This window comes from Onychostruthus taczanowskii, unplaced genomic scaffold, assembly GCF_017590055.1.
Source record: "Onychostruthus taczanowskii isolate IOZ18803 unplaced genomic scaffold, ASM1759005v1 scaffold51, whole genome shotgun sequence".
NCBI classification, from domain to species: Eukaryota; Metazoa; Chordata; class Aves; order Passeriformes; family Passeridae; genus Onychostruthus; species Onychostruthus taczanowskii.
The window spans coordinates 5710349-5733344 of record NW_024502680.1 but is presented as its reverse complement, the minus strand read 5'-3'; the positions used below and the strand labels follow the sequence as shown (position 1 = coordinate 5733344).

Below are 22996 nucleotides of genomic sequence, written 5' to 3'. Positions count from 1 at the left end.
TTGGAGATTTGCCTGTATCAGGCTGCTATCCTAACTATAAAACCTTGAATAGGTGTAGAGGTTCCTGGGGGGTTCTCTCCTTGCCTGTCTGCCCCAGTATGTCATCACTAATGGCCTTATGGGATTTGAAAATGCCTTGGTGTTTGTAGATGAAATTCTTGTCTCATTAGGCAAAAATATGCCATCAATTTAACCTGCATCCTGACAAAATATGGACAGTTTGAACCTGGGGCAAGAACTGGATGATGCTGCCCAGCCAGAATCAGTTACCATCCTTATTTTCTCTGAGAGAGAGAATGTTTACAGTGCAGCGTGGCTGAGGCTGTTCTGGGGGAGCTGACCAGGCCATTGGAGGTCAGAGCTGTGAGGCAGAGCTGCATCAACTTCTATTTACATCTTTATTCCACTGATACTTCCTTCAGGGCTTTGCTTATTCCCTTCTGCCGAGGGAAGCCCTCCCGGCCACCTCCAAAGACGCTTAAAGAAGTCCAGCTCATGGTGTGGTTCTCTCTCTTTCCTGGGGATCCCGAGGGTTCCATGCTGTAAACTGCAAGCCCAGTAGGTGCTGCTGAGCTGTGGCACAGGCAGTGTGAGCAGCCTGAGACACACCAAGTTTCCTGTAGGAAGACCCATAAGATTCATCCCCACATTGAATTTACAGCCAGTGCTGTGGATTTGACTTGGCTGCTGGACGTACATGGCCTTTCTGGGATGTTTCAGCTGCTGTGCTGGGAACCATTTGTTTTGCTTTAACTGGATGTGAAATATCACCACTGTGGCCTGATGGATCCCCTTAATGGCACAGTGTACAGTCAGCATCAGCCTGGGATGAGCTATTTGCCCACTGCACTGTCATTAACTTGGCCTGAACAAAACTATAGGAATTCCTGATCTGGGACCTTTCTGTGCCAGGAGTTGTCTGCAGCCCAGTTGAGTTAGAAAGTGTCAAGATTAAAACCACTGCACATCTTTCTTTTATTAAGATCTGCTGTTAAGAAAATAATTTTTGCTAAGCAGAGAACTTTAGGCTGACATTTAATGAAGGGAATAAACTGTAAAAACCTGTAATCACATTGGAGGGAAAAGGAGCCATTGTTTCAGATTCCCATGGTGGTTTTTCTAGCTGCCTGAGTAAAACAATTCTCTTTTCAAGATATATTTTTCCTACATTTAAATACTGGGTGGATGCATTTAAAAATGTTTGGTTATGTTCTGATCGTGTGTAACTTTTGGATACTGATTAGTGGATACAGGTGCAGCAATAAAGAAACTGTAAATTTGCCAGGTAGCATTGCTGGTCTGCAGGTCCCCCTTATCAAATAAGATTATATTGTTTCTCAAGCATGTTGCACTTGCCATCTTGAAGCAGAATTACATTTCTGTTAAAATAATGTTTGCTCAGTGCTTCCAGGTAAAGGAGAATTCAGCATTACTGATAAGGACCACAATCCACTTTTATTTAATTCATTAACCACTTGGCTTGGTCTACATTCTCTGGTGCCTGAGCATTGCATATCCTGCTATTTTGGAGTAGCTGTGTTCAGAAAGCTGCTCAGTTTTTTGTATTCTGATGTCTGTTACCACAAATTTTTTTTTGCACTGAAATCTAACCACTGTCTTTGAGATTATGCATCTTTTTTAATCTCTACTTTAATCTCTGGTTTTCTTTTTTTGATTTACACAACAATTGCAAAAGCAACCAGTTTATGCTGGGGTCAATTTGATTATAATAAATTCCTTCTCTCCTTCCTTAAGCCCAGTGCAAATGAAGAAAGCTGAATTTACTGTCTGTTTTTCGTGCCTTTTTGTCCAGTGCAGAAGAAAATTAAGCTATTTTGACCTTTCTTTGACACTTGTAGTCAGCAAAGATGAGGGCAAAGGCTTTGCAGAAGTAAATGAAGTCAGTATTGTTTTCTTCTAAAATTGTTGTTAATGCTCTCTGGTGTGCTGCTGTGAAGGCAGGTGCAGGCAGTCTCAGCTGCTGTTTCATCCACCTTCAAGGGTTTGTCCATCTGTGAAGTGCCCTGTGGCAGAGGTTTGAGCTGCTGGCTCTGAGTGGGTGCCACACACCTTTGGTGAGCTCTGTCCTGCCTTTCTCCTGGCATTGCTGGGTGGAGTCTGGGCAGGGCTGGCTGAAATCAGGGGCCCTGCCACTGGTACATGACTTGGAGCAGAAAAGGGGCTCACAATAAACTGGATGGTTTTGTAGAATCCCAGAATGGTTTGGGTTGGAAGGGACTTTAAAAATCATCTCATTCCACCCCCTGCCACGGACAGGGACACCTTCCACTATCCCAGGTTGCTCCAAGCCTTGTCCATCCTGGCCTTGGACACTTCCAGGGATGAGGCAACCTGTGCTAGGGCCTCCTCACCCTCACAGGGAAGAATTTCTTCCTAACATCCAATCTAAATCTCTCATCTTTTGGTTTAAAACCATTCCCCCTTATCCTGGCATTCTCCATTACAGCTGTAACTTAGGAGGGAAAAGAGTGTGCATAGTTTACCACCCAAAACCTGATTGTGTGCTGCTACTTTGTATTTTTGTATTGTACTTGAAAAATGGAGCTGTGTTCTCTTAAATGGTTGTGCTCTGTCCTGAGAGGGAAGGTAAGCAGGGGAAGACTTAATGTTTGTTTGACAGAACAAACAGTAGCAGAGGATGTTGTATCTCAGTCCAGGTAATTTCAGGTCTAACGGAGCTCCTGCTTACACTTTTCATTCCTGCTTCTCTGGTGTGTATTTTGCAGACAGCTGTGCTTGCACTGGCTCCCTTATCTCAAAGGTGATTACACTGGTATCTTTGTTTGCTCTGCCCTGTGCTGATAGCAGCCCTCAGCCAGCCCTCTCTGTTTCCAGCCCAGGATGGGCAGAGTGGAGGCTGCAGAATGAGCTGGTGCTTAATGCCTTGCTCGTGGATGGGAGAGTGTTCACTGAGAAACTGGACACTGTAGCTTGGTGAACTCAAACTGTGGTTGCTTCTCTCGGGCACAGACTCCAGGAAATGGAAACCAGCTCTGATTTTTTTCCTGACAGAAGAGCTTCCAAAGAGGTTATGTGTCTCCAAGTAAAGGCTTTTCTGGATGCACTTCTCTAGGATGTCATAATACATTTATGTAGTGTGCTGTCTCTTGCAGTTGAAATGATTGGCAGTTTTTGGGAAGTGCCTTCTGAAAAATGCAAGGGATTTGCTTTCTTACAGTACAGTACAGAAAATTTTCCTTTGCTGTTTCCCCATCAGAAATGGCACAGCTCTGTAATGGAGTAAGGTGTAGATCACTGCAGTTTGCATTTTGCTTTACTCTGTAAAGAGCTCATCCCTTCAGAGGTGCACTTGGTGTTGTTCAAAAACTGCTGCTGCCATCAGCCAAACCATGTTTGTAATTACATTGCTATGAAAAATTGGGTTGTGCAGAAATGAATTTGCATTCCTTAAAGAAATTAATGGTGCCGTGGTGTGGATATTGGACATCAGGTGATACAAAGTAGAGAGTTTGAGATGAGTGCACCTAAAAATTCCTCTCCTTTGGCTTGGGTGGCTGAATATGATAGTTTAGATTAAAACAGACCAAGAGAGCCATTGTGTAGCCAGCTTTTGAAAGCCAGGCCTTTCAGCTCCATGCCTAAATTAGTGGATGCAATTATACATTTCATTTGTGTTACTATTTACTGAAGTTACTGTTCTTAAGTGTGATAAATGCTTTTGCATCTTGCTTAAAAGGATGGGCAAAAAAATCCATCTTGCATAAGGAATAGCTCTGTTTTAAGGTTGGGTAGAAATTGAGCTTATTGTGAGATCTTGGAATGAATGCTGTTAAATGGGCTTCCCTGAATTTTCTTAACACTGATGGATTTTTATACAACAAGTTCATATATATGTATTTATATATATGTGTGTGTGTATGTATATATATAAATATATATATATGTGGCTAGAGACATGTCCAGTAAAAATGAGTAATTTGATTAAAGCAAGAATTTAAGGAAGCGTTAGAATGGTTGCCTGGGGCTTCAGTATGGTTTTGCAGTGCTCTGGATGGTTAATACAGAATAGACTAACTGCTAGGACAGAGAAGCCCAGAATAATTTTCCTTGTCCCAGTTAAGTCAAGAACTATTAGAGCAGTGGAAATAAGGTTTCAGTGAGAGGGGAAGAAAGGGTGAGGGACATGTCAGCTCTCAGTCTTGGTGGTTCGAGGGGAGAGTAACAGAATTTGGAATGGAAGGAGGGTAAGTAGCAGTCACCAGTGAAAATAGACTAATGTTGCATGTAAGTGCATTAGGAATGATTTTCATTCTTTCTGGTGCCTTTAAAAAAGAAAAAAACAAAAACCAAAAACAAACTAGATGAATATTTGCAGTAAGACATGGATGTCAGAGGAACATGGGATTTTCTTTGACCTGCATGTTTGTCAGGAAAGGCTTTTTCTCTGCTTTCAAACCTGATGTTTGAGCCATTTTGAGTCATTTCTCTACAACCAAGTCCCACCAAACTGTGCTACACTGGCCATGCAGGAGTTTGACCCTGAACCCATGGCTTTGCTTCCCTGGTGCTGGAAGCAGGGAGGGCACAGCAGCTCAGAGGCTCCAGTAAACCACCTTCACTGTCTAGCTCATACTTAAATGTTTGGAAGAATGGCATCAAGTACTTTTAAAATGTACCTTTCCCACCTTTTCCTAAGGTATGTTTTTCTCCTGTCATGTCTTGAGGTGTTGGATTGTGACATTGCAGTAGAAGTTACATTTCTGAGCAGCATATTGAAGGACCAGGACCTTGACAAGGATTGTGTGAGAGGAATCTTTGACCTCCTCTGTGCAGCACCCCGTGGTGGTTCACTGGGAAGTACTCAGGAAGCACAATTTCTAGTCTCTTTTGGAAGTGCAAGGGTAACAAGACAAGTGGGAGGAATGAGAAGGTGGTGTGGTGTTAGCCAGCAGCTCCATAGGCAGCTGTGCAGGCTGTGTGCCCAGTAGCCACAACCAGGAACTTCTATATTTTTCTGGCTAGCAGCCTTCTAGTCCCAGGGGACCATCAATAAGGGACCTGTGAGAAGAAATGGGCTCCTTGCTAAAGGAGATGACGTTCTGTTCTGCTCTTCTTTGCAAGGAGCTAACTCAGCATTGTGCTTGAGGATTGATCTTCAGGACTAATTTCTGATAGTGCTTTATCTTTATTCTCCTTTCAGCAGTCTGGCTTCAGTACCCTCCATCCCTCATTCCATTTTCCCTTGGCCAAGGGAGTGTTGAATGCAGTACTCCTGAGCAGTTAATTTGATGGTTCTGTCCTGCCCTTTGCCTGTCTCTGGGGTGACCACGAGAAGATGGACCAGTGTGTTCAGGCTTCCAGGAGATACTGCAGGGCCTAGAGAACACACTTCTGCCCATTCTGAACTCATGATGTGTCTGGAGCAAGAGAAACTGTTCTCACACTTGGGTAAAAATACAGTCCCTTCTCTTAGTCTCCTGGTTGGTATTTTGCAACATCAGTGTTAGTTTCTGTGGTTTTCAGGTTAAAATACATATGCTCCTGTGTAGCTGAGATTCATTATCTGTACAACACATTTGCTTTTAAATTACAGAGAGCAACGAGCCTGTGTCTGCAGTGCCTCCCTCCCCATGGAGCACATGGGAAGGAAACAGTTTGATCAACCTGTTTGTTACAGAAGACAGGCAAACCCACAGGGGAGGCAGAAGGGACCATTGGGTGTTCTTTTCTTCTCTTCTCTTCTCTGCATGCTCCTCTCATGTGCTAAAGGAAATTGTTATTCTTATCATCTCAGATGATTATATTCACAAAATCCAACCCTGCAATATCATCCCTGTATTAGACACTGACCATCTACAGTCAGAATCTTATTTTGTGCCTTTATTTTGATTACCTTTGTTACCTGGGGCACTTGGCAGGAGCAAAAAGCCTCATCATTCTGATTGCTTCAGTTTCCCAAGATGTCTTTTGAGAGAAGATGTTTCCTGAGCTTTGTTGCAACCTCTTAAGTAGAATTTGGTCTTTCTGGGAATCATGTGAGATCAAGTGATTGCCTGGAGCAAGAGAAGGTACTGAAGCTGCAATAGCAAAGACCTTGATATCAAAGGCCACCTGCTACTGCTCTCCATCTATCCAGCCTTAAGTTACCAGGTTATAAATTCATCCTGTGTTCCTACAGAATGGCTGGCAGGTACTCAGCAGGTGAACTGGGCTGTTTCTCAGGGAAGAGTTCACATTTGTATCCCAGCCAGAAATTTCCTCCTGCATAAACTTTTGTCTAGTCTTCAACTCAGACGTACTGAGTTGTCTTTTGGCCTTCTTCCTGTGTGCTCTTTTTACTATTTTCTTGGTTTTCCTGGTGTCAGTCAACAAATCCACGTCAGCACGTAGCTTTGACCTTCAGGTTTGCAACACAGCTTACACAGACACCTGGTAGGAGTAGAAAATACTGTACCACAGTAAAATTCTAATAGTTGTCTGTTTTTTCCCAAACCCTGGGTTATTGATCATCTTGTGTAAAGAATTTCTTATTAAAAACTTAAATGAACTCCTGAACACTTTCTGCTTGAAGAAAATGGAGAAAAATATCTTACAGTCTGTATTGATGTGGCTGAACTATACATACACACACAGAGAACATTGATTAACCTGGGTCTTCTGCTCACAGTTTGTGTTTTCTTTACTGTGCTCAGTCAGAAAAGCATTTCTAGCAAGCTGAGGTTGTATTTATGGAATGAACTGTGTTGTAATACTCATGGAAAAATCTCTGCTAGGACCACTGTTCATGTCCAGGCCTGCAGGCCTGTGATCCATCTCTGATGGTCTGGCCACATACCCTTGTGGCCTTTCCTCACCTTGGATCTCCAGCATAAAGGACGCAGCATCTTTTCAGTCATTTTGCTTATAAGCAGCTTTTGTACTTTAGTTTAGTATAGCTGTTGTAAAATGTTTTCATTTCAGCCTAAACACAGATGTAGTGGCCCCACCAATGCTGTGTAGGTTTATGTATTGCAGTATATGCATGTGGCATTATTTTTTTCTTTGGTTTGTTTTGTCTGCTGTTTGGCACAGAAGAGACTCCCCTGGTCCCCCTGCTGCCAGCAATTACAGACAGGTGCCAGTGCCCAGTGGGAATGCATATTTCCAGCCAATATTTACAGCTGGTTCTGTCCTGGAGGGATGGAGCTGCTGCTGTCAGTGGAGGGGGGAGGGAGGTTTCCTTTTGGCTCTCCAGTGAGGAGCAAGATGTAAAGTGGAGCTCTGGTGATAGCTGGAAGAAGGTTTTGATGGTTTTCTTTAAACCATCAACCTTCGAGCTATTTAATATGTCTGTGCTTTCCTCTGGGGCAGAGGGTCCTGGTTTGGGGAGTAACTGTCACCTTGGTCCTGGTAATGGGTGACCCTTCCTGGCACAAAGCATGACTGGCTGAGTCTCCTGAGCTGTTCTGTGAGTCTGTCCTAGAGCTGGTTCCCTGGAGTGTTCTCCCTTCTGCAGCCTTGGTACCATACCAGGGTGAGGTCATCCGTGTTTGGTAAGAGATGGAGCTGCTTCCCTTACTCACTGCCATCTACCTTGTATATGCAGAGTGAGTTTCTCAGAAGAAAAAAATGACATGGTTGTGTCACAGGAGATTGCAGTTACAGTAGAATCATATCATAATGTGTCAGTGTAAGTGTTTAATGCTTTCTGTCATTTGAGTAGCAGTGCACACCAGCATTTTCCTTGTCATCTGTATCTTTTTAGTGCTGGACTTGGCTTCTTTCTCCAGAGGCCTGCAAAGGTCATTGTTTTACAAGGAGAAATGCCATGACATCAGCTTTTGGGAAGCTGAAAATCCAGAGCAGCCAGCAGTGACAATTGAGGTCCTGCTTTATCAGAGGTGACACCTTCCTGTGTCAGGTGTGTGCGGAAGAGTCCAGGGTGCTGTCCTGGCATTGCAAGATTTTCCCCTGCAGCTAAATGCAGTGAAAAAGAGACTTCTGATGTGTCTACCTACAATGAGTGGTTGTGTCCTTGGAGGTTAATCAGGACTACGCTATGGGTTTCTGTTTTCTCCTAATTTTTTTCACAAGCAGAAAAATACTTGTTGGAGTTGCGTCTCACTGTCACTTCTTCCCAGCCTTGAGGAAAATGCAATATATAAGAATACTAGTGTATATGTTTTTCAATATGTTTGTGCTTTTAAAAGAGAAAATCTGCACTCCTGGATGACCTTCACTTGTTGTGTGGAGGTTTTCCAGAGGCTGGACAGATTTCAGCAGCATTTGTCATTCACTGCTCCCTACCTTACCAGTGTGAAGTGGATATAGATGCAGGGAAAAGAGTGAAGTTTGAGATGAGAAAGATTTAAGGAGAGAAGGAAAATAGGCTTCTCTCTGATGGTGAAGGGAAAAGAAGTAGATAATGCTGACCAGGTGACAATCTAAGGGAATTAAAGAGCAGGAAAGGGAAGAAGAATTCAGCTGGAGATCTCACAGGGGTCATGGGATGCATTAATTTCTCTTTCAGATTCTTCTTGCAATTTAGGCAAGAAGAAACACTAATTAGCAACTTTTCTTGAGGATTTATCTGACCAATTTGAGCTTACTGTTTTGAGTGGGATGGGAATAACTCAAGGAATTGATGGGGAAAGAATAAATTTTTATCTTCCTGATAAATTTTATTTGTTAGGAAAGGAGCACAGGGAGAAAGTCAGTCCTTATAGGGATAGTTTTGCAAGAGGAACAGTTCCAGGTTGGTCCTTTTTCTGCTTCTAGGGCTCTGGGACTCCATTTTCCTCTGTGTTTCCATGTGCATCTTCCTTCTGTGGTTCTCCAGTTTCACAGTGTTCTTAGCAGGCAGCATGGTGCCTTTTATCAGTGATCTGCAGCCCTGGCTGCTTCCTCAGGTGTGGTACAGTAGCTCTTGTTATCCCCTGCACTGTGCAGAGCTGTGAAATTCAGGGTTGGGAGCACTCCAGAGCTCCCTGGTGCTGCTGCCCTGAGCAGAGAGCAGGAAGGGAGCTGAGTGTGTGGCTGGCTTGTGCAGCTCTGTCTGTGGTGTCAGGTATGAAAATCTCCCTGGTGCTTTTCTCCTATTTTATTTTCATACTTTCATTCTCACTGTGTGTCATCTAGAAATCAAAGCAGGAGTGTGCAGTTCAGCAACTGCAGCAAAACTGTGCTTACTACTTGTCTGCTGCTTTGCTCAAATTAAACATTTATGGGGCCAGAGACTCCTCACTGCTCCATCTCAAATCTTTCAGCCTCCTACACTATGATGATTTTTCTCTTTGCATTTTGACACAGCTCCTCGAAGAAATACAGTGAAATCAAATTATTCTCCACTGGCCTCTCTCCCCATCTTTCCTTTGTGTCCCCAGTTTGCTTTTTTCCCTTGGCCATGACATATGGGGAGCAGCTGGTAGAATCAATGCTTCTGTTGAGGTTGAGTTGAGGTTTCCCCCAATTCTGATGGGCAGACATGTGCCCTCAGGTATTGGTACTCATTTCTGTTCCCTGGTCTGTTCCAAGGTGGTGTGATTGTGTAGGAGCTCCTCGCTGCTGGAAGCAGGGAATAACCCAGTGCTGCAGCACATTGCCTGTTGATGCTCCAAGCTGTGTGGCTGGCTTGGTCTCCATGGAGAGCAGTGGGATGCTTCCCAAGGCCTGCATCTCATCTGCCCCTGCTTTGTGGCCTGGAGTGAAACCTGGGCAATGGCTCTGTTCCTTGGGCACGCTGGAGTGCAGATAACTTTTGCAAGAAAAGGATTGTTCCTGAGCCTTGCCAGAGACTTTTACAGGACCTAGTGCTCAGTTTTCCCTTCCAGAGCATGGTCTACTTCTTTGATTTAAGTTTGCTAGCTTAAAGCAGTGCTGCATGGATGCTGAAAGCCCACGCTCCTAAAATAGATCAAGTAGAAGGAGCACTTTAGTGCTGACTCCTCTTCAGGAGAGGAGAGGGAAGGTAACAATGAGCAGATGGCAGGTATTAGTCATATCACCTGATATATCTGAGCACCTCAGACCCCATGGGCTCAAAGGTGCTGGGGGAACCTAGAGGGAAGGAATCCTCCCAGCAAACCACGCTGGCCGTTGGAGTTGCACAGGATACAGGCAGAGGGACCTGAGAAAATGAGGGGACTTGCAGCCAGATGCTAACCAGAGGAAAGGATGTCCACAGAGAGCCCTGGCCAGAGCCTGGGCCTACATTCATCTCCCCAGTTTTCCAAGCCATTCCCTCATGTATTTGACAAGCCCTCAGAGCATTACTCCATTGGGCTCCCATGCTTTGTTTCCTCTGCAGGAGGAGTAGAACAAAGGTCCAGGTACCTCAGAAATAACTGAATTCCCCAATTTCAGGATCAGCTGGAATGACTGAATTATCCTAGCTTCTGCCCTAATAAATGGTGTACAGAAGCTCCTTGATCTTTTCCTGTAGTATCTAAATTGCCAGTGTGCACCTTGCAGTCCAGCTGGGCTGGCGCGTCATCCTCTCCCTTCTCCAGGTCCTTGGTATCCATGTGTTGGCCCTGACCCAGCTGGCAGTGGGCTCCTAGGAGAGCCTGGAGATGCTCCCTCCTGCTGATGTGCTGGGAACACAGCATGGAAATGAAAAAGTCCCTTATACAGCAATGGCTTCTAGCAAACATGACACCATGGAGCAGGTAGGGCACGGAGGTGCCTGTGGTGGCAGTGTGGAAGTGCTGCACTTCCAGTTTCTTGCTCTGGCTGCACGGTTTGTATAATCATTTACTTCCAACCCAGCCTGGCCAAAAGGCAGCTGTGGGAACAGCAGAGGGAAGGAAGGTCCAAATTAGGGCTCTTTTGACTCTGCTGTGCAGAGATGGGGTCATCAGGAATTACAGCATTGATATGCTCTCCCTGAAGAATAGCTTTATTTTTAGTATTTTACCCCATTTGTTTTGTGTTTCTATTGTTCTAAATTTTCAACAGCAGAGGCTGAATGTGTGGTCTTCTCCTTTTTCTCGTCTTTTGTTTCAACTTTTTGGCAATAATTCCTAAAGGGTTGCTCTGCTGGAGTTATTCCCATCATTTTTCACACTTGTGCTCAGCCTTCTGCAGAAGCCAAGCACCCTGTGAGCCTCTGAATTACAAATCTCTTTTTGGTGGCACCTTGCATCCTTGGGATTCAGCTTCTGCCAAGCACCCAATGAATGTAGTAAGGGAGAAAACACTTCTGCTGTGGTACATAAGGGGTTAAACTAAGCTCTGTTTATTAGTGTTGATGCTTTAAATGTGCCAGAGCATTTGAAAACGGGCAGTGGACAGGGCAGCAGGCAGTAAACACCGTTAAATGACAATACTGTTCAATATTTGCTGTTAATTGAGAGAGGTAGCAGCTGCTGGTATGCAGCTTCAGCCAGGATGAATTAGTAATGAGTCTGTAACTGGGCTTTTTTTTCTGGTTTAAGGTTGCATCAGCCCTTTATAGTTCAGTAACATGATTGGGATAGAAATAAAAATCATAGCATGCCCTACATTGAAGATTTTATTTTGTTTTTGTTTTCCAGTGAGTTGTCATGGAGCTTGGTGTCAGTGATAAATTTGGCAGCAGTAATAAAACTGCCTTGTATTTAAGGACCAAACTTAAAGATTTTGGTTAGCTTTTCCATCCCGTGTGGCAGCCAGTGGGAATGCAGCAGGCAAAGCAAGCTCCTCCTTTGAAAGAAGGCACTTTTGTTGTGTTCTCAGATGTTTTCAGTTCAAACAGGAGTTTTGGTTCAAATTTCTTTGCTGGCATTGCTGCAGGACGTGGGGTATGAGAGAGTTCTGTCCCTTGCTGCAGGGGCAGGAGGAGAGGGAACACTAATTCAACATTTCCCTTGTCCTTTTCTTGCACTTTTGCCACGCATTTGTGTTGAGCTTAACCTTTGAAAACTTGCTGATAAGCTGTTATTAGCCAACAGTTAAAATAACAAACCTTTCCACCTTGCTGGGTTGGGATAGGGACTTCCCAAGGCTTCAGAGCCATGGTATGGAACAGGAACATCATTAATCCAGAGCAGCCAGGCTGGGGGCAAAGTTTTCTCTCTGAAGGAACAAGCCCCAGCTGCTGCTTTCATGCTGTTTACGTAACCTGCCCTGTGAGTATTTATTTTGCACAAAACGCTTTATTTTGAGCTGTAGTTGTTGTTGTGAAAGGTCAAAACTCTGTTCTAGTGGTTTTTAGCAGATCTGAAGTGGGGTACAGGAAATGAAATTCCAGCTCAGTGGAAAACAATGCCAACAGTCCTATTGATTCCAGCACAGCTCGGCTTTCACCACAAGTAGAAGAATTTCGAAGCAAATAATGTTGTGTTTGTTCAGTTTGTTAAACAAAAATCCGTCTGCAGGGGTTTGCACTTGAATCCAAATACTTGGAATTCTGCTGGTGTTTTGGTAGGATGAGAAATACTAGATTGAAAGAATTCTTTGGGTCCACAATGATTATGTTAAAGGAGAAAAAGAAAATTCAATCAGCAGGTGTGTTTGTATCCCTGTTCCCAGCGGGGGTGATTTCTGTATTGCCCACCTTTGGCTTTTGGGTCTCTCCTGTTCACATTGGCAGTTTTTACACAGTGAGTAAGTGCTTTTATGCATCCTTAAGAGCTTGAAGCTGCCACACACCATGCTGGCTTCTGGACTGGATTACAGAGGCATGAAATCTTTCAGGTTGGATGTGGGAAGCAAGTGCTAAAAGCCAATCGAAGGCTATAAAAGGTGGTGGTAAATGGAACTGCAGGAAGGGCTGAACTCTGGTGCTGAAAGTCCTTCAGCCCCACAAGTCCCTTCCCATTTAGGCACTGAGCATTCCCACCTTGGCTGCCAGTTATAAATGGTGGTTTGAAACCTGCCCTTAAAACCTGCATTTTTTTTTTTTTCATGTGAAATGCGGTAATTTATTCCAGTGGCATTTGGCCAACTTTGGGCATCTGGTGTCTCATGTTTTTTGTGAACATCTCTCCAGTTTTCTCTGCTGTCTCCTCTACATGTGTATGATTGGTGTTTACAAGGATAAGGTATTCCAATGCTTTTTTTTTCCCCCTATTTTGTGTGGTTTTAATTTTTTTAATCTTATTATTGTTTCATATCTTGTATTGCTTACAGTATTTGCTTTCTTAGGCAAGAAAATAAATCTTGTATTTACATGTACTGTTTCCTATCTTAAAATAGTGGGAAAAATTATAATTACTGGCTTTTGAGTTTTTTTAAATTGATTTAGTAGAACCATGTAATTTTCTTGTGAACAAAGGCAAATATTTACATTTTTTATACATAAAGCATAAACTCTGAAGTTTGTCTAATAAAACTGTTAAGATACATGTATGTTTACTCTAGATTTTATTTTGAAATTGTTCTGTAATTAAAATAGTTAATGCAGTCCTGGTATGGGGCCACAGAGGCTACAAATTGGCACTTTCCTGTGCAAGAATATTGTTATATCATCATCCTCCTGTTGCCCAAACAGAGCCTCTGAATGTAGCCTGACCCAGACCTCACAAGCTTTTCTTTATTGGGAATGTGGAATTACCTGTCCTGTTTTTGTTGCAAACCAGCAAAGATAAGGAGAGATATAAAATGAAATTACAGTGGTGACAAAACTTAGTATTTTTCTCAAATACAATTAGGAATGTGGTGAACTTCCCAAACATTGGGAGTTGGCCTTGCGAGCAACCGAATTGTGGTGCAGAACATGAGGCAGGTGGTGCCACGTGGATTTTTTTTTTTGTCTAAAGTCTCTTAATTCTGGCAAGTCACTGTGCTGGAATTTCTGACCCTCTTCCTCAGTGTTGTAGTAGCTTGCTTGTCTGAAGGAGGCTGAAGCATATGAGGAAAACCAGATGTGTAGGTAGAGAGAAACTCTTTTAAGACGAGGTAATTTAGTGTTTGCATTAAAGTTGTGAAATTGCAAGGTGTTGATTTATCTTTAATTTTATGTAGAGCTGGGTTAAGTTTTGCAGCCTATTAAATTTGGAGGGAGAGGGGAGTGGGGGGGTGGAAAAAGTGTGGTGTGCTCAGGACTGGGAGTCTCAGTAGTTGTTGTCTCTCTCCTTGCTTGGTTCTGGTAGTAACAGGAATAATGATATTTTGACTTGTATGTACGTAGGAGGACTGAAGTAAGTCATGCTTTTCCTAAAATTTGCTTATAATTAGGAAAACAAATAGCTTGGAGTTTGAGTATAAAATTAAGTGTAAAATATCATTAATAGATTACCTTGAAGTATGTTATTTTACAGGCTAATCCAATCCTGATGTAATTTTGTAACGTGGAAAGCTCTGAGCTCTTTTACTGGAGCTGCTTGCTTAATTTAGATTAAAATTGTACCATAAAAGGATTATAGAGTGTGTGCCTGTGCTAAGAAAGGATGTACTAAATATGCTGAGGTATTTTTCTACTCCCAGCTCCTTTTTGAAAGTGCATACTTAATTTTGGATGTTCTCTGCTGCCTTCGGATGTGCCACGTAACATCACGATGCGCTGCAGGGATGTGTTGGGTTGATCTGGGGAGCATTTTTTCAATGCACTTCAGCAGGATTCTGAGCTTCCTTATTCTTTCCAGAGAGAAGAATTCAGTGCTGGGCTGTCCTCAACACTACCCATGGTGCAGCTTCCGAGGACAGCTTGATTTCTGTGACTTGAAGAGGAGGCACATGTGCAGGGAGCCAAGAGGACATGGGCTTCCAGTGCATCTGGAACAATGATCAGGTACCAGCAGTTGTTCATATTCAAATTGCAGTAACTAGTCAGAAACTCAGAGATATCAAATGATGATGTGCTCACTCCTGTGGTTGTCCTAAAATTCTAAATACTCTTGCCTTTCTAAGGTAGGGATGAGCTGAGTTCACCTTCTTGTTTTATGTTGTGTCCAAAGCCATTTCCCTGCTGAATCTGCAGAGACCTGATGGGATCCAGCTCCCGTGGGAGTAATGGGAAGGGATAAGTGCCAGAGGGGTGGGTGCATAGATGGAGGTGGAATTAGTGTTTACATTTTTCCAATGTAACTTGGAGTCTGAAAGCATTTGAATCTGTTAATTCAGGTGTATTGATTTTGTGAGGGGACAGCTTAGCATGTTATTTTCCATTCTTAGGAGTACTTTTACATGGTATTTCCCTGGTGATTGGCTGGAGAATGCAGATTATCAGAGGAATCCAGGCTGTTGTAGCTGGAGTAGAGACACCAGCAGAATTCCAGAAATGCAGAAATTGATGGTTTGTTTTGGATATTGCCATTCCTACAAATATATAATCTCTTGATTCTGTGTCATAGATGCAATTTTTTAGTTTCACTACATTTATTTTAGGTATTAAAAATTAAGTGGTAAAACTTGTATGTTGGCAAACCACATATATCTCTCTGTGTGAAGAACTGAAAAGGGGCTAATTCTATAAAAACTCTGTAAGCTTTGGGGAATTAACTTTAGAAGAATATGTAAAAAATAGTTGCTTGTTTCTTTGCAGATGCGGCTAGAAAAATAATTTATTCTTGTCTATAAAATTATTAGAGTTTTCTTCAGTTAGTGGCTGGGTATCTGTGTAATACAAGAAAAAGTAGTTGATTCACACTTGAGGAGACTGAAAATGGGTTTGTTGTACACATCTTCTTTATGTTTGTGTGATCTTTGTTGTGCAGAGATGCTTCATGCAGAGAAAGCTACAGATACATAATTTTAGGATGTGCCTGAGCCACCTCTGAGTGGGATTGCAGGAAGATGTGAGATGGAGCTACATTTTGGGATTTGTTTCTTAATATAAAAGCTGTCAATTTTTACCCATTCTGTGAGGAGTGGTGGGTGCTGTAGAGGCAGAGCATCCATATATTTAGATTCTGGCTGTCTCTTGTTATGAGCTATAATTAAGGTTAAGTATTTTGCTGAAGAATTGAATTCTCCCTTGATTTGAACCTGGTTCCATCTCTGTGAAAGCAATTAGTTGCTTGAACCACCCTGTCCTTGCTTCATCAGTGACAATTCATCAGTTGCTTCATCGACATTGTTGCTTCTAATTTATCTGATTTTTTTGTAGTTAATAGGCAAGGCACTCAATACGGGAGTGCTCTGTATGGTAGTGGTGGGTAGAGGAGGCTTGAGGATGGAGGGTCTGGCCCTAAGGGGGACTGTGACATTTATAGAGGACTGGAGCTTATAAAACACTCTGCAAAGCTCTGGAGGGTCCCAGGGTTAATGCTTCAGCTGATGTGCTTTTGAACATGCCTCTCAGTCAGCCTCTCTTAGCCATGACTTGAATTTACTGATGTGGTGCTGTTTTCTCCCAGGATGGGCAAGTACAAAACTGTGCAATACAAAGCTGGTGGCTTGGGCTGGAGTATTAGGACAATGGCAAAGTTTGATGTGCCCCTTGGGTGAAGTCTGTTTAACTTTTGGTTGTCCCTTAAGATCAGTTCTGTGATTTAATTCAGAAAATATTAGGGGGGCTGTGCAGTGACCCTTTCGGGGTGCTTTCTCCATCATACTGCAGTGTCCAATGTTGTGCTTGAAAACAAGGCCCAAACCCCACTGCTGACAAGTTCAGCATTCTAAACTCCAATATTCTGTATTTAAAGTGCTGACACAGCTCCTGAACGGAGTAATTCTGCATTGTGGTACCTCACACAGAACAAGAGGACTCTTCTGGAGTCTCCAGTGAGCACTGGGGAGCAGCAGTCTCATGGGAGGGAGGTAAAAAAAAGCAGTGACCTCTGAAGCAAAACCTACTGAAAGCTTCATGAGTGACATGGGTCTGGGAGGATGCTGAGCAGGTTTTGTTTGCCTTGGGAATATTTACATAGAGCTGATCCACGCTTCTTGAAGGAACTTCATCACAGTACTACAGAGAAAACTGTTGGTACTAAATATAGAGCCTTATTCTGGCAGTCTCATGACTTGAGTTCTGCTATCTTAATAGGCTTTCAGCAGTTTTTGTAGGATTTTTGGTAGAAAATCTGAATATTACTCCTCGAAGGGGTTGTGTAACAGTAGCAAGGACACAAAGATTAAATTTGGTGAGACTTTGCACTGCAAAAGATCAGAGGAATTTTTCAGCTTCTGCTGCTGCTGTAAAGCTTTCAGTGCCTCAATATCTTCACAGAAGATCCCTCAGAGGTTCCAAGAGGTTTCATCTTGATCTTTTGCATCAAAGCAATATCACTATTGCTGGACAGCTTTTGTGAAATGATTTTTGTTTCCTTCCTAATAGAGGAAACAACTTAAGTTCCTTAGGCTGCTGTTTTACTGTTTACCGTTCAGAAAAGTTCTTCTTACAGCCTAAGTAATTTTTTCTTCTTGCACTTTGAGTCCATTACTTTTCCTGATCACTGTAGATGTGGAGCAGGACTTCCCTCTTTCTTTGAAGAAACCATTTGTGTATTAAGTAGAAACATATAATTTCTCATTCTTAGCTTTTCGTTTCACTCTGTCCAGACTGAGCCACCTCAGTGAGTTACCTCCCCATCCCTCAGAGCTCACCTGGTGACCTATCTGCCTTTGCTTGTTGTTCTGGGTGGTTTCTCACATTCCCAGCAAGCCTTTCCCAAAAGTGGACTTCCCAAAGGCTTCATCAAAACTGGGAGGATCAGGAATTTGTATTCCTGTCAATGGATAGAAGTTGCCTTGGTTGTGACAACTGGATATTTATAATTTGTGCTCAGTCTCTGATCCTCTCCATCCCCAATCCTTATCTCCAGTGCAGCTGCTCAGCAGTTGTTTCTATATTTATGCAGGTGATTTTTTTTCTCTGAACAACACTTGACCTTGGGGAATTGGACTGCATTTTTTAATCACTTCTTCAGTTTCATTAATTCCTCCCTGCAATAGCTTCCCATTTATTCATGTCTTTTTGTGGCAATAACATAAATTATAGGACTTTTCTTTCCACATGGCACTAATACTGAGGCTTCATTGTCAGCTCTCATTGCTTTTTGCAGGTTCCTCACCTGCCAGGGAAAAAGTAACAGTGGTTCAGCTGGCTTTGCAGGTGTCCCTTATAACTGCCATTGATGAATATTTATTTTTTAAATTCTTTTCTTCAGTATTTCTCACTGCTGCGAACCCTATTAGAGTTAATTATTGTTATGGAAGACTTGATTTCAGCCTGTTCTCTGGGAGGAATATTATCTTGTGCCCATTTCCCTGAACAAATAGATCTGGTTTTCTCTCATGGCCTCTGCTCAGCTGGCCACCCCCACTGTCAATCTGGGGAGGCTGTTGCTGACTTGCTGCATTAGCTGCCCTTTCAGCAGCTGTAATGTCTCTTATGTAGCACCATTTTCCTTCCTGATGGAATTCCAGAGATTCTCTTTATGTCCCAGGAGCTGGGCTGCCATCCTTCAGAAGAAGGCAGTCTGCAAATGTAGTTTTTTGAACTTTCCCAGCCTCATCAGTGCATGTTCTTAACATTACAGTGTTATGTCTCCTCCTAAAACTACACAGACTGGAGCTGCAAAGGCAGGGCTCACCTGGAAGGAGGAGGGGAAGCCACTCAGAAACTCCTTAAAAAAGGAATCCTTACTAACCCCATGCCTAAACACATAGTGCTTTTTGTCATTTTCTTGTCATTGTATTTTAGTGCCTTTAGTGTCGTTATTTTACTTTTAGTTCCTGGAGTGTTGCTGAAGGCAATACAAGGCTAAAGGAAGTGCCTGTAGTTGTTATGTGCTCCTACCCGTCAGGAGTACACTCAAAAACACACCAGGCAACAGTGTGGAAGGTGGCTTTGTGTAAGTAACCTCACCCTTGGGTAACAGCACTTGTAGCACTTTGTTTGGAGACTGTGCAGTGGTGGTACAAGTGTCTCTGAGTTTTCTTGAGTAGCTTTTAGGGATGCACTTATGAGAAGGGGAGCTTTCCCTTGGGGTACTGCAGATCTGTGAGTCTGTGCCTGTTTCCAGCTCCCTGCCTTCGTGTTTAAGCAGCCCCAGAGAGCTGAGATGTCAGGGAACAGGTTGGACTTGATGATCTTGAAGGTCTTTTCCAACCTTGTGATTCTGTGATTCAGAGATCTCTTGGTGGCTCACTGAAGCTGCTGTTCAGAGAGCAGAAGCACATCTCAAGTTTCTGATCTGAGAGGCTCTGAGCCATGTTCTGGGCACAGCCCTTTTGCCTGTGGAGGAGCATTTGGGGACCAAAACTTATCCACAGCTTTGTTTTCCCCCTTAATTTGTGCGGGACTCCTCTCCAGGTACGGGCTCTAGGCTGTGCTGACTCAGGAATGGGGTCTGAAATCACCAAGGCTGTCCTGTTGTAAACAGCCTACCTTTCCAAACAGGGCTCCTGACTGGAATTGCTGCTCACCTTTCTCTGGATGTTGCACATGTCCCATTTTGGAGCTTTTTCTCTTTTCCTCTGGTCAAGCTTCTCAGATCTCAATGCTGGTCTTGTCAAATTACAGTTTTGTTCACCTGCCTCTGCAGGGAGGACTTCTCAAAGTCCCAGGTCTGGGCACTTTCAGGATAAAATCCTATATGATAAATGCATACATTTAATTTCTGGTCTTACTGGAGTGCCATTGAGACAGCTGGTTTAAAATTGTGTTGTATTTGCCCTATTGAGTGTGTAGAAGAGATAATAAAAAAAAAAAAAAAAAAATTGGCCTGTACGACTGTGTTACATGTTCAGTTTTTTCAATTTTTTCACAATATTCCAGTCTCCTGTAACTGAGATTTCTGGAATGTGTGGGGCATCAGATAGGGTCTAGTCATAAATCTCTCCAAACAGCAAGTTTGGAAGGATGTGAAATAGAAGCTTTGCTCCTTACAAAAGGGAAAGGCGAGTTGCACCAGGTCAGTTCTGGACATAATGACAGCATGAACAAGCATCTGATTCTGTGATTCTGATTCCTTCCTTCCTGGACACTCACAGGAGGGACACACACTGGGGCTGGGAAGAGTGGATTCAAGGTTTCACAGGTGTTTAGGACTTGACAATGAAATGCCACCTTATCTATGCAAATATTTACCCAAACGTTTGCCTGGTAGAGGATCTTTTGCTGTCTCCATTCACTTATTTACTCATGCAGGTAGGAACTTTTCACAGAGCAGTCCCTCTTGTACCTCCAAGTGTGTGCTGAGGAGGTTTATTAACAGCCTTAGTGCTGCATAATTATGAAATTAACCTTGGAGTCACTCCCATCTCTTTTCTAATTTTCTGCTGTTGTCGGTGGAATATGCCATGGGGAGCATTAAGGATTTCTTTTGGGTTTGTGCTTCCCTGTGTGGCTGTTTTGGCCACTGGCAGAGGCAGGATCCTGGGATAACTCAGCCTCTGGTCCAGGGCAGCAGAACCATCCTTCCTTGTCAAAGGTTGGCTTCGGATTTCTTCCCAAGTTGCCAAGGCCTACAAATAACAACGTATGCTATTTTTGAGTATTGGCATAATATTGGTATTCTCAGTCTTCTGTGATTTTAGTTGTTCACCAGTTTATTAAAACTGAAGGTCACAGGATTGGAGAACTTGTTATAATGATTATTTTAGGACTGGGCTCAAATCAATAGGATGTGCCAACTAGAAATGTTATGCCTAGCAGATGCTGTATAACATTTCTATTAATTATTAATTGGCTTGGAAATACTTAATTATCTTGTATTTTTCAAATATGGTGAACTAGTTCGTTTTTAAAAATACTTTTAACTTTCTTTTTGCACCCATTGCCATCAGTTTAGCCTGTTATTTCTCCTACTGGTCTAGTATCTTGGTTGCCCATAATTCCTTTCAGAAATCCTATTGCCTGTCAACTTTTCACTGGCACTCTTGTGGTCCCTTAAGAACTTTGGATTTTTAGTATCTTATACCCTTGTTGTATATAGTACATTTTCCCCCTTGTTTTCACATTAATACTGAGCCAAATTATATTTGGCATCTGATACTTGAGTTCCCTGCTTTTACCAATGATTTTGTCTGAGTGAGAGGGAGGAGAATAATTTCTCTTTCTTAATATTGATCAACTTAGTTACTGATCAAAGGAGCTGTGTAATGTGTACTATGAAAATACTCACCTGGTTGCAACACAACATAATCGTGTAGCAACCATCAATTTTAGGACATTGTGGGTTGTTTGTTTGTTTCACAATGATTTAAGATATTACCTTGTATTAAATTCAGGACCTTAGTGTTTAAAAATTTTCATCAGAGCTGTTGAGGCATAGATGAAATCAAGTGTTAGGATACTGAACCAAGCCACCATGGACAAAAAAAATCTCAGATTCTATACACAAGCTCTTTTCTTCTCCTGGAGTCCTCCTGGGGTTTTGTTCCCACTTATTTTCTCTGCTGGGTATTTTTTATTTTTTTATAAATGTCACTGCATTTAGCCCTTGGAAACCTCTGAAAATTATTTTCCTTTTATTTTTATTCTGACTTTTCTAATTCTATAGCAATATTTCTCCTTTTCTTCCACTTCTTGCATGTGCTACTGTACTCCCCCTTCTAGTTCCTGAATTGATTCCTTTAGGGCAAGAGAGTAAATTAACATTTTTGTCTGTTTTGAAAATGCCAGGGAAATCTGGAAGCTGTCTCCATCTCTTGGTGGTGTAAAGCTGACTGCTGGGTTCTGGAGGGCAAGGCAGGGAGTCAAAGCAGGTGCAGCTGGGATTTGAAATGGGGCCACAAAGTGATCCCTTTGGAGAAGAGACATCTCTCTCTATCCCTCCACTCCTGCCTCCCCTTGGGTCCACAGGAGTGCTCAGCAGTGGTCTTGTCTGGGCAGAAATCTTGTGCTTTAGTGACTTTTAGCTCTTAAAGAAGAGATTTCTAAAGCAAAACTAAATTTGTGGTTTCTTTGATCTTGAAAGTAGGTAATAAGAAATTTGCATTCCTTTGCATTTTCCTAGCCAGATTTGTAAGTCTCAATTCAGAAACCACAATCCAAAATCCAAGCCCTCCTCCTCCCTCTGCAGAAGCTGGTATCAGTGGTTCTGTTCACATGAGATCAAGTAGGCACAAAATCCTTGTTTTTTCAGCCCAGATTTGTGTTGTTGTTATATCCTGGTTAATTTTCGTATGTTACCTACTTTCTATAAGGAAAGGTAAGATTGTCTCAGACATTGTTTTCAGATGTGCCCCACCAGAGTAAGTTTTGGGACACCCTGTTTTGGCATAATTGCTTCCTACTGGCTAGGAAAAGGTGTGGTGAAAATATAGAAATTCTGTCTCTTAATAATTTTGAGGTTGCAAATTGTTCAGAAGGAGTTTGAGGCCAAATTGATGAGTTCTGGTCAACCCTGAGATGGTGTAATTGCACAGCTTGCAGCCCAGGTTATCCTTCAAACTTTGACCTTCATTCCTTGTCATGCTCATCCCTCCGTTCCTTCCCTCGTGTTTCAAAGATACCAAAAGAAGGCAGAACTTGTGCTCCTCCCCTGTCCAGGTGAAAGACAGCTGCTCTTGCAGGTGGTTACCAGGACTCTGCCAAAGATTTGGGTGTCCTTGCCTCTGGTCTGCACAGCAAAGTGTATTCCATTGGCTTGGGATTGGCACTGGAGTGGAAATGGGGAGTGGGTGATGTGCCCACCATGCCTTATGTAGCCAGAGTGTGAAACTCTGCCTGCCCTGATCTTTGTTCCTGGACCTTACTGAGGTTGAGAGCTTGTCCTGCAGACCTCTGCCTGCCCTGATCTTTGTTCCTGGACCTTACTGGGGTGGTGAGCTTGTCCTGCAGAACTCTGCCTGCCCTGATCTTTGTTCCTGGACCTTACTGAGGTTGAGAGCTTGTCCGCCTGCTGCCGGGAATGTTTGACTGGAGCCGAATGTGGGATTTTGTTAATGCTCCTATTTTTATTTTACTGGTGCTTTTGCATCGCTAATCAAACACAAGCCTCCTATTGTTCTCCCCGCTTCTTCCTCCCGGTGCATGTTTATATTTAGTTATTTTAATAATAATACGCGGGGTTTGTAATCCCGTAAGAAGCCGGGGCGGCGATGAACTCCTCTTCTGCTTGCCGAGCGCATTCGGCTCCGGTGGCAGATGGCCGATATTTGATCGGCCGGGGCGGCGGGGAGCGGGCCCGCGGCGGTGGCCCGGCCCGGCGCCGCTCCGGGCTCG

At 43.0% G+C, this 22996-nt stretch overlaps 1 protein-coding gene across 2 annotated transcripts in view; it reads left to right on the top strand.

Moving 5' to 3' along the window:
• Positions 1-22996, top strand: part of MAP3K13 (mitogen-activated protein kinase kinase kinase 13) — a 73301-nt gene that overhangs the window by 11646 nt on the left and 38659 nt on the right. For both annotated transcript variants that reach the window (XM_041416261.1, XM_041416262.1), the window contains exon 3: positions 14526-14671. The gene's annotated coding sequence lies outside the window, so the exon portion shown is untranslated. The remainder of the gene's footprint in view (positions 1-14525; positions 14672-22996) is intronic.